The sequence below is a fragment of the Xenopus laevis genome, chromosome 8L, assembly GCF_017654675.1.
Source record: "Xenopus laevis strain J_2021 chromosome 8L, Xenopus_laevis_v10.1, whole genome shotgun sequence".
Classification (NCBI taxonomy): Eukaryota; Metazoa; Chordata; class Amphibia; order Anura; family Pipidae; genus Xenopus; species Xenopus laevis.
Genome location: NC_054385.1, coordinates 14565204 through 14579245, shown reverse-complemented (window position 1 = coordinate 14579245; position 14042 = coordinate 14565204). Strand labels below are relative to the sequence as shown.

At 41.3% G+C, this 14042-nt stretch overlaps 1 long non-coding RNA gene across 1 annotated transcript; it reads left to right on the top strand.

Moving 5' to 3' along the window:
• The first annotated feature begins 5945 nt into the window (after nucleotides 1–5945).
• On the top strand, nucleotides 5946–7363 carry LOC121397136. The gene is made up of 3 exons (XR_005963488.1): nucleotides 5946–5997; nucleotides 6846–6917; nucleotides 7257–7363. It is a non-coding gene; the product is annotated as an uncharacterized LOC121397136 (long non-coding RNA).
• Nucleotides 7364–14042: the final 6679 nt, after the last annotated feature.

Below are 14042 nucleotides of genomic sequence, written 5' to 3'. Positions count from 1 at the left end.
CAGTAAACTCATACACTAGGGATGATGGGGTTCAGATGAAACCTGTGGGACCTGCAGCTCTGGGCAACGGAGTTGAGTCCAAGGTCAGGCAGGACAAACTTTTAGCAGGTTCCCTTAGTTTTGGGTGGCTGATCCCATCCATGTTTTAATTTTCAGAGAGGAATTGTAAGTAGATAAGACCTACAGGCTGGTTTGGGTGTGGTTTGGGAAGTAGAGGGTTACAATTAGGTTTTGGGTTTACCATTTTCTGATCCTGTCATCACTACCATTGATGCAACCTTCAGCCCAGGTCCTAGCCAGTATTGGACCAGCCTGTGTATCACTATTGCCTGCATTATGCTAAAAGATTATCATTATAAGGTAGACACTCCCCATGTTTTCGGCAACCTTATAGACTGCCCATTAAACAGGCTATCCACCTCACCGGCACAGATCCAGCAGCCAACCAGCCAATTTTAAAAAATACTGATGCCTAAAAATAATAAGAATATAATCATGAGACCCCATAATCCATTTACCGAATGCTTAGGCCTTTTTTTTTTAAATAGAAGCCAGGGTTGGGAATAAGCACAATAGAAAGGCCCCTAATGTCTGAAGCCAGTAAGAATGAGGCTGTGGGATGAGGTGAAGAAAAGTGGTATTTATCCCAGTCTTGTCCATTATATGAAACCAGCATAACCATTACTTTCTTGGCTGGCCGGGACAATTCTGCAGACGGGTGCCACAATATTTACTCCATGACTAGCAATGGCATTATATGTCCTGGGGGCATTCCGGCCTTCAGGAATGGGCTTTTTTTTGGCAAATGGTGGTGTAAGTAGTGAGTTCTAGACCTTTCAACATAGGCATCCATAAGGGGGGCACCTGACCCCCTGTTGTTAACCCACAAAAAGGACAAGAGCAAGTTTAAGTAAGATACCAGTGACGATTCTCTCTCTCCAGATAACACTGCAGCTATTTCTGCCTGCCACCAGCTCCATACATTTTACTTTGTATCTTTTTACAGCCCCACCTTGACCACATGACGCTGTGTGTGTGAGACAAAGATTGTCCTATAAAATGGTGCTGCTTCCATGTGGGTGAAATCCTAATTCTGCAAGTAAGGCAAGATGGTCTCCGGGGTTGTTGCTGCTACTTTGGGATAGTGTGTATAGTAGGGCAAGATGGTCTCCGGGGTTGTTGCTGCTACTTTGGGATAGTGTGTATAGTAGGGCAGGATAGTCTCCAGGATGGTTGCTGCTACTTTGGGATAGTGTGTATAGTAGGGTAAGATGGTCTCTGGGATTTTTGCTGTAACTGTGGGATAGTGTGTATAGTAGGGCAAAATAGTCTCTTGAATTGTTACTACTTTGGGATAGTGTGTATAGTAGGGCAAAATAGTCTCTGGAATTGTTACTACTTTGGGATAGTGTGTATAGTAGGGCAAGATGGTCTCTTGATTTGTTGCTGCTTCTTTTGGATAGTGTGTATAGTAGGGTAAAATAGTCTCTGGAATTGTTACTACTTTGGGATAGTGTGTATAGTAGGGCAAAATGGTCTCTTGGAATGTCGCTGCTTCTTTGGGATAGTGTGTATAGTAGGGCAAGATGGTCTCTGGGATTTTTGCTGTAACTGTGGGATCGTGTGTATAGTAGGGCAAAATAGTCTCTGGAATTGTTACTACTTTGGGATAGTGTGTAAGGTAGGGCAAAATGGTCTCTTGGAATGTTGCTGCTTCTTTGGGATAGTGTGTATAGTAGGGCAAGATGGTGTCTGGGATTTTTGCTGTAACTGGGATAGTGTGTATAGTAGGGCAAGATGGTCTCCGGGATTGTTACTGCTACTTTTAGGATAGTGATTATAGTAAGGCAAGATGGTCTCTGGGATTCTTGCTGCTACTGTGGGATAGTGTGTTTAGTAAGGCAAGATGGTCTTCGGGATTTTTGATTGGGATAGTGTGTATAGTAGGGCAAGATGGTCTCCTGACTTGTTGCTGCTACTGTGGGATAGTGTGTATAGTAAGGCAAGATGGTCTTCGGGATTTTTGATTGGGATGGTGTGTATAGTAGGGCAAGATGGTCTCCTGACTTGTTGCTGCTACTTTGGGATAGTGTGTATAGTAGAGCAAGATGGTCTTCGGGATTGTTGCTGTTACTGTGAGATAGTGTTTAGTAAGGCAAGAGGGTCTCTGAAATTGTTGCTGTAACTGTGGGATAACATGTATAGTAGGGCAGAAAAGTCTCCGGGAATGTTGCTGCTACTTTGAGATAGTGTGTATAGTAGGGCAAGATGGTTTCTGGAATTTTTGATGTAACTGTAGGATAGTTTTTAGCAAGGCGAGATGTCACTGGGATTGTTGCTGTTACTGTGGGATAGTGTGTATAGTAGGGCAAGATGGTCTCTGGGATTGTTGCTGCTACTGTGGGATAGTGTGAATAGTAAGGCAAGTTGGTCTCCGGGGTTGTTGCTGTTACTGTGGGATATTGTTTAGCTTTTAAGTTTGGAAATGTAAATGTTTACTGGTTGTCAAAACTAGGTAGTTATGTGAATGACAGTTTGGAGTTTTTTGGGGATATTGTGTAGTAATGTGCAGGTCATGAATTTCCCAACCTTCCCCCTCTCTATCCAGGTCCAACAAGTCTCGGGTTGAGAAGAGACATTTTTACCTGCACCATCAGAGGGGGTGGCCTTGGCACAACCCTACGCCACAAATGATTGGCAGTAGGACAGACTAACTGCATCTGACAGACTAACTCCATATGTGGAGTTTAAAATGGCAATATGTGATGATTCTCTCTCTCCAGATAACACTGCAGCTATTTCTGCCTGGCACCAGCTCCATACATTTTACTTTGTATCTTTTTACAGCCCCACCCTGAGCACATGACGCTGTGTGTGTGAGACAAAGATTGTCCTATAAAATGGTGCTGCTTCCATGTGGGTGAAATCCTAATTCTGCAAGTAAGGCAAGATGGTCTCTGGATTGGTTGCTGTAACTGTGGGATAGTGTGTATAGTAAGGCAGGATAGTCTCTGCGATTGTTGCTGTAACTGTGGGAGAGTCTGTATAGTAAGGGAAGATGGTCTCTGGCTTTGTTGCTGCTATTGTGGGATAGTGTTTAGTAAGGCAAGATCAGGGTCGGCCCCCTACTGCCCAGACGCCGGCGTTTTCGTCTGCGCCGGCCTGTATGCTGCGTCTGTGTGCTGCATCTCTGCACATGCGTGCGGCGCCGCATTTACACACATGCGACCAGAGCCTTGGTTGCACTCATGCACACACCTCCGATAAAGGGGGTCGCAGAATAAGAGCAAATATAGGTACGGATGGGTTTTTTCTCGGTGTCCTGCCGGCCCAGTCTGACACTGGGCAAGATGGTCTCAGAGATTGTTGCTGTAACTGTGGGATAGTGTGTATAGGAATGTAAGATGTCTCAGGAATATGGATTTTAACTGTAGGATAATGTGTTTTGTAAGGACAATGGGAATAATGAAAGGACTGTACATATGGGATACTGTGTATAGTAAGGCAAGGTGATTTTTGTGGTAACAACTGTATCTGTGGGATAGTGTCTGACTGGACTTTCCAGGGGCCCCATGGGTTCTGATGGTGGCCCAGTTCTCGGGATTTTACTTTAAAGGGCAATTCACCTGTAAATTAATTTTTAGTAGTGGTAACAGTGCTATTGTGTTGAAATTGTTGCAATTGGTCTTCAAGTTTGAAATCCCTCAACATATTATTTCCATTACTCTGCTAGCCCCCATGGAAATCCAGATGTACTTGTGCAATGTGTATATATACTGCTTCATGCATTAACACAATAAACCCATACCAATGGTTTATAAATACTGATCATAGACAAGTCACTTCATGCCAACATATATTCTACAGTTCTGCAAAAATATATATTACAAATTGTCGTGGAATTGCTATCAATGTTAGAATCAGCGAACCATTTTGGTTCTTCTGATAGGCTTGTTACCCTTATTTGCTAGAAAGCCTCCTAATACATACACTGCATACATCTTTACAGATCAATGGGTGGTTAAATGGTTAAATTAACCTCTGACGGAAGTTTAACCCAGAATAGGCACCCGAATTTTAGCCTCACTGCTTGGCACATCACTTAAGATCATACTATTTCTGCTTAGTGTCTTTTTTTGTTTGTTGACATACACACTAGGGATGCACCGAATCCATTATTTTGGATTTGGTCGAACCATCGAATCCTTCATGAAAGATTTGGCTGAATACCAAACTTAATCCGAATACTAAATTGCATATGCAAATTAGGAGTGGGAAAGGGAAAAAAAATTTTACTTCCTTGTTTTGTGACAAAAAGTCACAAGATTTCACTCCCTGCATATGCAAATTAGGATTCGGATTTGGTTCGGCTGGACAGAAGGATTCGGCCAATCCCGAACCGAATCCTGGATTCGGTGCATCCCTAATACACACAGACTACAAATTTTTGCTGAAACATGGTCTTGAAACACGAAATGAAAATGCTGAAAAAAAAACAGTTAAAATAATACAGTGACCCCTGCATCGTATCCAAAATGGCCTGTGATTATGCTTCGGCAGAGTGACAAAATGCTGCTTCTAAAGGGCCTAGTCATATTAACGGCACGAATAATGGAATTCATAAGATGGAAAAACTCTGCAACATTAAAAATAGCATTTCTTTGGCTTCCTATTAAGTCCAAGGGGTGTTCACCTTTTAAGGCACTTTTTAGTATGTTATAGAATGGGCAATGATAAGCAACTTTTTTTTTTGTAAATTCTTTATTTATATTTTCAAAATGTTTATGAAGGGACTGACAGAAGGAAAAAGGGAGGGGTATCCAGTACATACATTTCTTCTAGTGATGTGCGGGCCGACCCGAGGCCCGCGGATCGTGCGGGGTTAGGGCCGACTCCTGGAAAAATGCGCTGTGTGGGTGTGGGGTTGAGCTCTTCTCCTGCTCTCCCGCAACCTAGTACTGCCGGCTTCCCGCGCCGGGAATTTATAGACTTATGCCTGCCTCCGCCCCTTTTGTGATGTCACTTGCGGGCGGGACCTATAAATAAAGGGGAGAGCGGGCTTGGGTCGGATTCCGGTAGGGGAGCGGGCGGGTTAGGGTCGGGTGCAGGGTCGAGAAATTCTCGACCCGCACATCACTAATTGCTTCATTTTTGCTAACAGAGGAGTTTTCCTAAAACATTAAATATGAATCCCGTACTCTTACATATCACAAATGCTTTTTGTTTTTGTCTTAGTCCCTCTGCTAACCTGAGGGTAGAGTATGTATGTTATCTTCACGGTATGGGATGAACCAAATATCCCTGTAACTTGGGTGTAGTGGGGAAAGGAAAATTTGTGCATCCATCTGTAAATTTGTGTCCACCTCTCTCTTGGTATATTCTCAGCCAGTTCCCTCTCCCATTTAATTTCTATCTCGATATTATTCTCTTGTATGTTAGCCCACTAAACCTTTATAGAACTGGGATAAGGGCCTTTTCATCGTTATTGGCTTTCCGCCCATCCATCTAGTTCCCCACCAAGTAAGCTCTCTGTTTAGCAGTCCCGGATTTAGTGTGGCCGCATAGTGATGCAGCCTTGGTGTAACACCAGAAATCTCTTGGGTGGGGTGTCTATTTGCTTGACTTGTATCAGAGTTACATTTTGTCCCCTTTTGTGAAATCTAATGTTATCGTTGCCCTATTTCAGTTTGTAGCCCAGTGTGCGAACGCCCTCTTCTCCATACTGAGTGGAAAGTCAAGGTTGCCTGAAAACGGGAGTAAAGGAGAAGGGGCTATGGACAAACCCTTTTTTTGTCATGTTGCTCTTCCATATCCTATAAGTAGCCCCTACCAGCGGATGCTTGAGACACTCTTGTGGATATTTTGAGTGCCACCCAAATAGTATTGTGCAACGGTACCATAGAAAATTGTTGTTCCGCTATGATCCAATATTATTTTGTTATTGTCCCCCAGGTGCCACTGATTGGATGCGGGTCAGGGTGACGCTACATAAAACAGGTACATATCTGGTACTCCAGGTCCGCCCTGCTGTTTGCTTCTGGTTAATATGTGTATTTTGTCTTGGGTTTTTTGTTATTCCATAAGTATTTGGAGAACAACATTTTCATTTTTCTAAAAAAAGCTAGGTGGCAGTAAATATGATAGGTAAACATTTGTAGTACATATAAAATCTTTGGTAATATTATCATTTTGATGATTTGTATCCTACCGAACCAAGTTATCTGCTTATGGTTCATCCGTTAATTGTCTTGTCTATCTCTAACAGGGGATATGATTGTGTTTATAAATATTTTGTAAGTCTCTCGGTATATTAACCACGAGGTATCTAATAGTATGTCTGGCCCATATAAACGGAAAATTTTCTTCAATTCATTTTGCCTCACTCTTACATTAATGCCTCTGATTTGCTGGCATTGATCTTAAAGTTTGGGGTAACTTGGCTTTTTGGACGAATTGCTTAATTTTTCCCAATAACCTTAGGAGAGTTTGGTGTCGTTTTTATGTTGTAAGGCCCTGACAAAATTCTTGGAAACATTGGGGCTTATTTGTAGCGTTCCATACTGTATATTCTGCTTCATAGCTTTAATGGCCTGCTATATATGTTTTTTCATGCTGCCTTTTTAATTGGCCCATGAAAAATTATTACACTTACTGTTATATTCATAGAATCTCTGTTTAGTTCCTAAATACGCTTTGTATGTCTTTGTCTGTTTTTAAGCTCTTCCCTTTTACCTTCTAACTGGGCTTTTACCCTTTTTTTTACCCTATTTGTGCATTCCTTTCTAGAGCATTAATGTCTTGTATTAATGTGTATATTTCTTTGTTCCTGTTCCATTTTATTTTAGAACACAAAGCTATCAGGCGGCCTCTAAGGACACGTTTGTGGGTTTCCCAAAGCGTCGCAGGGTTGATTCTTGGTAAATCATTTTCTTTTGACAATGTTCTGTAAGTGGTTCCTGACTTCCTCTCTGTTCTCTTTGCTAAGTAGTATATGCTCATTAAACTTCCAGATAAACTCCGGTTTTAGCGTATTGGGTATTTCAAAATGCGAATGTGATAAGGGCATGGTCAGATATGTGTTCTATCCGTGCTGATCTCATATAGTGTAACCAGGTTTGTGCCATGAATATGTAATCCAGCCTTGCATAGCTAGTGGAAGCTTTTGCATAATGGAGAAGTATTTACCCTTCGGGTTCAGGCCTCCTCCATGTGTCTACTACTGCAGATTATTGTAACACCAGTTTTATCTTTTAAAGTTTGTAGGCTGTATTGGGGTTTGCCGGTGGATGTGTCCTGTAAAGGATTTATATATGATATTCATCTCGCCCCCGATGAGCAACAGGCCCTCCGTGAATGTCTTCAACCGGGATTCTATTTTCTGTAAGTATACCTCAATTGCCCCTGATTGGGTAGGTAACTATTTGCTAGCGTAACCTAGTGTTGGCAAGTTCACCTTTTAATTATCACACACCTTCCTTCTTTGTCTTTCAGAGTATCAGTACATTGAAAAGGTAAGTCTTTGTGGATCAATGTCATAGCTCCTAACGCCTTCTTCTCTGGGTTGTTACTTGTAAATATCTGTGTGTATGATCTATTACTAATTATCGGTACGTTCCCTACTTTAAAGTGTGTTTCTTGTAATAAGAATATAATTTTGGCTCCCAATCTATTGCACTCATGGAAGACCTGTGCTCTTTTGCAAGGTTCATCCATTCCATTCAGGGACGGAACTAGGGTTAGGCAGAAGAGGCACTTGCCTAGGGTGCAAAGGCACAGGGGCGCCAGGCACGTTCCTCTTCTGACGGCTTCCCCTAGCTCGGACCGCTATGTTCAGAAGCTGTGGCCGCACTTGTACGTAGTTAACACATGCGCACTCGCGCGTCCTTTCCGCTCGCACACTTCAATGCATGCGCGAGCGGTGGGGGGCGAAGTAGGGGGCGAGTAGGCCCGGCATTGATTCCATTAACATTAAAGACATTAGTGTACATTTTATGTTAGCCATTTTCTGGTTGTGAGAACCTTTCTTAATACAAATTCTGCATCTAACAATCCTCATAAACCTAGGCATAGCATTGTCAAATAATTGTATTTGAGATAGTAGGTAGGGAGATAGCATGTCATCATTTGTAAAACACAGCTTCAGCTCCTGAGAAAGTGGAGAAAGGTAGCTAACGAACGCATAAACATTTTAACTGTTAAACCAGTGAGATAAATTCAGTATCTCTACACATATATTACTACTCGTCACCCTGGGAGGTTGATTGCCCAGTGGGATAGTTGTAGTGGTTGGGTATCTTATCCTTGGGGGGGGTTGTGATGGCCTTCGCCACTGTTGGATCGGTACGCTCCTGGATGTTACTTAGTCCACAACTTAGTCCAGTTGTTTTTTAGCCTTTTGAAAAGTAGAACTCATACAAGGGGAATAGCTGGCAATATATGACCCGTATATTGCTCCTCCTGCTCCTGTTTTCTATTATGGCTCTAAAGTGCCTTTTGTTCTCCTCTATTTGGGCTTTTTGGCATTGATTTGTATGATTTGTGTCAGTGTGATTTGGGTTTTGTAAAAGTTTACCTTGTTTGCTCTCCACTGCGTATGTTCTGTCCGCCATGTTTGATAGATCCGTCTTTATTTCATGCAGCTCCACCCTGATGTTATCCACCGATTCCCGCAGAAGGTTTTTAATATCCTCCTTCGTTGGTAATGCTTGAGGGTAGGTCTGTGGCGATCTGGGTCTCCTGCGCTCTTTGCGTCTGATGTGTCTCGGTCTTGGTGATGCTGTATTCCGGAGCTTCTTCTCTTACAGGCGCCATATTGGGAGACACGTGGACCGGTCTTAGCTGCTTAAAGATCGGTGCCACACTGTTGTCTGCTGTGCGTGCTCCCTCGAGGTGTGCTGCTTCTCCTTCTCGGCTTTGGATTTATATGTTTTCCCCATGTCTCTGTGTATTTTTAGAAGGCTTACGGCTCTGAGTTGTATGGAGCTCCTTTTTACCGTGCTACATCAAGCTCGCTGGCTAGCCACGCCCCCCATATAAGCAACTTTTCAATTGGTTTTCATTATTTATTTTTTACAGTTTTATAGTTATTGCCTTTTTCTTCTGACTCTTTGCAGCTTTCAATATGGGCGTCGCCTGACCCCCTTCTAAAAAAAAACAAATGCTCTGTAAGGCTACAAATGTATTGTTACTTCTTATTACTCATCTTTCTATTTAGGCCTCTCCTATTCATATTTGTCTCTTATTCATAATGAATGCATGGTTGCTAGGGGAATTTGCAGTCCTAGCAACCAGATTGCTTTAAATGCCAATTGAAGAGATGTCGGATAAAAAGCCAAAATAACTCAAAAACCTCAAATAATAAAAAATTAAAACCAATTGCAAATTTAATCAGAATATGACTAGGCTTTTCCCTTTCTCTGTGCTATGAAACTGGATAATTTTTGTAGGACATACACACGATGTCTGCAGGTCTAACCATCCATCATGGTATAAACATTTGTATTTGTGTAAATGTAAAACGATATATGTATAGTGTAAAAAAAGTTTTGTTTTCAGTTTTTTTGATTTTTGTCAGCGGCTGTCAGGTTTGGTGTTTCAGCAGCTGTACTAGGTCTGATTTTCCCTAGTAACCAGGCAGTGGTTTGGATGAGAGACTGGAATATGAATTGGAGAGGGATTTAATAGTAAATTAAGTAATACATAGTAACAATAACAATAAATTGTATTTTTTTTTGTCTGCTGGAGTCTGACCCCCACATTTGAAAGCTGGAAAGAGGTAGAAGAGGAAGGGAAATAACTCAAAAAACTAGATAGAATAAATAATAAAGACCTATTGCAAAGTTGTTAGGAATAGGACATTCTATAACATACTAAAGTTTTACTTAAGATTAACCATCCCTTTTATAATTACCATATGTTTTTCTTTCTTTTTCAGATGGGGAAATCTTTCTGGTTGCGCAACATCTTTCTGATCTTAAGAATAAGGGCAGACTCCACAGACGTTTCCGTCGCGCTGCGCAAACACACAGGCGTCACGTCGGATGCAACGAAAATAAGGTAAGTAATGCTATTGTTGGATAGTGTGAAGTGACACGACTGTCGGATGCAGACACACTGTGCAGCGTCTACATCCGACAGTCGCGTTGCATCAACGCTGCGACACGATAAATTTATAAATATTAGCGATGTACGTTATCCAATATTTTGGATTCAGCCGAACCCCTGAATTATTCGCGAAAGAATTTGGCCGAATAACGAACGAATCCAAATCCTAATTTGCATATGCAAATTACGGGTGGCAAGGGCAAAACATTTTTTACTTCCTCGTTTTATGACAAAAAGTCATTGCTATTTCCCTCCCCGCTATAATATATATATCTATATATATATATATATATATAGATATATAATATATATATATATATATATATATATATATATATATTATATATATATATATATATATATATAGATTCGCTGGCAACCGCACTCTAATCCGGATTTGGTATATATTGATATATTGGTGGGTGCAGGTCTTGGCACTGGAGAAACTGGGAGCAATGATTAACCAGGTGGCATTTCCACTTCAGTATACTCCACGCAAGTTTGTCATTCATCCAGAAAGTAACTTATCGTTATCATTATTGAAAATTATCATTAATGCTTATGCTGAGACTACAAAAGCCCAGAACAAACAACGTTATGGTAGAGAAAATGGTAGAGACGGCAGGAGAGAATGAAAGAGAACTGGGCAGCAGAGATGGCAGCTGAATTCTTGAATCAGAATCTGCCAGAGTCCATCTTTGGCTCTCCCAAGGCTGGCAATGGCCAGTGGGCATCAGTCATTTGTGTCATGAATGTAATACTGAAAGGAAAGAATGACCCACAAAGTTGCACCAACCCATTTGGTATTCCATAATTCCCAAGAACAAAAGATAAAACTTAAACTTTGTTGGTGTGTGTTAAAATGAGCCAAGGAGAGAACAAAAATTTAAAATTACAATTAGGGAGGAGCACATATTAGCTTAATCTTGCAGTATAACCCGGATGCTTATAAATGAATCATAGTCGATATTGATTGATTATATGAGAAGCATCCTCACCGGGATTAACTACAATAACCATGTACGTTAGTACAATAAGCACATAGCAAATTACAATCACCCACACTTCCCCCAGGGGTTTGTGCACTAATGAGTGTGAGAATATTCAAAAGTGAGAGTTACAGACCCTGTCTGTTTAAGCTAGGGATGCTCGGAATCCACTATTATCCCCCAAATACCGAACCGAATCCAAACCCTAATTTGCAGATGCAAATTAGCGGTGGGAAGGGGAAAACATTTTTAATTATGTGTTTTGACGAAGTCACGCGATTTCCCTCCCCACCTCTAATTTGCATATGCAAATTGGGATTCGGTTTCGGCGGGCAGAAGGATTCATCCGAATCCTGCTGAAAAAGGCCAAATCCCGAACGAATCCTGGATTCGTGCATCCCTAGTTTAACTGCGGTGTCGGCGTTTCTTCCCCTCGCATATGGGTCAGTAATACTGTAAGGCCAATACCCAATCAAGCCAGAGCAACCCACGAGATAAGATGTGTATCTGTGGAAGCGTGAGAGTTGCAGCCCCTGCCATTTTCAGTTTGGGTAATGCACTATAACATTTTTGACCTATATGGGATGGGAAGAAACACCGACGACTTAGTTGAAACTGGCAGGGGCTGCAACTCTCACGCTTGTATTAGCCCTTACAATATTACTGACCCATACGCGAGGGGAAGAAACGGCGACGCCGTAGTTTAAACAGGCTGTAACTCTTTGAATATTCTCACACTCATTAGTGCACAAACCCCTGGGAGAAGTGTGGGTGATGGTAATATGCTATGTGCTTGTTGTACTAATGTACATGGTTATTGTAGTTAATCCCAGTGAGGATGCTTCTCATATAATCAATCAATATTACTATGATTCATTTATAGAATCTGGGTTATACTGCAAGATTAAGATAATAATTTGCTCCTCCTAATTGTAATTTAACATTTTTGTTCTCTCCTTGGCTCATTTTAACACACACCATAAAGGTTAAGTTTTGTCTTTTTGTTCTTTGGAATTATGAAATACTAAATGCGGTGGTGGCAACTTTGTGGCGTCATTCTTTCCTTTCAGTATTACATTTACTATATTTCACTTGAGCCTGCACACCATTTGTTTGCTTCTCAGTTGGTGGAAGGTGCTTTTAACTCTGATATTTGCAGTACTAATTTGTGTCATGAACCCAATCCTGGGGAAATGCTCTTGATTTGGTGCAAGTGGAACAAAATGAGTCTGCGTTCAGTGTGGCAGTGTGCCGCTTCACTAATACTGGAGAATGACTTTTATGTCTTGGTGGGGATGGCTAAAAACCTTATCCTGAATCCCTGTTTTGTTGCTGCTGGATTAGTATGCACTTACAAACCGGTGAATAATGGGGGGAAAATTGGAATTTGTACACCAGGCACTTGTTTTTATTGGAGTTGGAAAGTTGTTGAAAGATATATGACCTTGGAAAGAAGAAGCTTCTCAGCATACAAGTATTGTATACCTTCGTGGCATTTAATTTCCACTCCCAAAGACTCTAAAACAAATGCGCTGTATAAAGTGTAAAAATCTTTTATTACGATAAATATGAGTTGCACTCGCGTGTTTAAAAGGTTAAAAAAGTCAAAATGTGCACTATTGGGGTGAACCTAAAGGATGTCAATTTCTCAAGCAGGGTTTTATTCAATGTTATTTATTTAGTGGGATTGCATATAAATTATAGTAGATTTGGAAAGCTTAAGTTGTCCCATAAAAACCTTGATATAGTTTTTTTTTATTTATAATTTTTATACATTTGTCTTTATCAGGAATATGCCAGTAAGAATCAGGAATATGCCAGTAAGAAGCAGAAGAAAAGAGAAGGATAAAGCAGAAGGGATAGAATTGAGATCAGAAGACAGAGGAAGACATTTCCCTGGGACACTCTCATGGTAAGTATTATGACTTGGTCCGTACAGAACAAGCTCAGGCTCAGTCCGGCATTGCCCAATAAGGCAATTTCTGGTCGTAGGCTGTAGAAGTAATTCATATATAAGGGTTTAGAAGTTTTTTATTATACTATACAGCAGATAGACAGCAGCCAGATATCCATTTATTTGGCAGGCAGTGTCAGAACTGGGGGAACCGGGGCCCACTGGCATGTCCTGGTTATCAGTTTGGCAGTTTATTAATGATTTTCCAACCCTTGGCTCTGCATTGTCCTTTCAGATCCAACTTCTTCCTCTTGCTAATGAGGGGAGATTGTGGCCCCTCTGCTGCCTGAAGTTTGCTGCTGCCCTCCCCCCCTTGTGCGCTCGCCTTTTTGCAACAGAGGGAGTCGAGGGGGAGGTCCACAATGTTGGCACAGGGTCCCGGGCAAATGCGCTCTCAGCGCTAGTATTTAGTTTTTTTTTTTATCTTGGTAACTAGTACTATTTGAGAGATAAGATACTTCAATGTGAAAGCATCGAGGTGATTTTTGGAAATGTAACCAAATCCGAAAAATGTAGGAAATGTTTTCAGCTTGGTGCTTTGTAGTAGAAAGATAAGCATACCCAATTTGTATTCGGGGAAATGTGTACTTTTTGTAAATGTGTTGCAGGAATGACAGAATTGATAGCTCAAATGGGTTGTCTTCATTTTGGGGGCCCCATATGCCACATACTTAAGTAAACCTATACGTATACGAGCCCGACCACACAGCCAGCCTATATCAGTGGTACAAGGATATCTAATAGGAATAATGACATAAAATGTTATCTGTATTTGTATAGAACTGGCTCTTTGCTGTGACAGCGTGGTGCCACCAACCAGTGTGTCAATCAATAGGAGCTGCAGCCACAGAGTGCTGTCCATGGTACTGAATGGAAAAGGCAGTTTAAGCTTCCCTCAATGGCTGCATTAGTGATTGCAGTATATGTACCATAAGTCACATGTTAGATATGTACTTACTATAGCAAATGTGTTTTATGTAACATAGTCACATAGA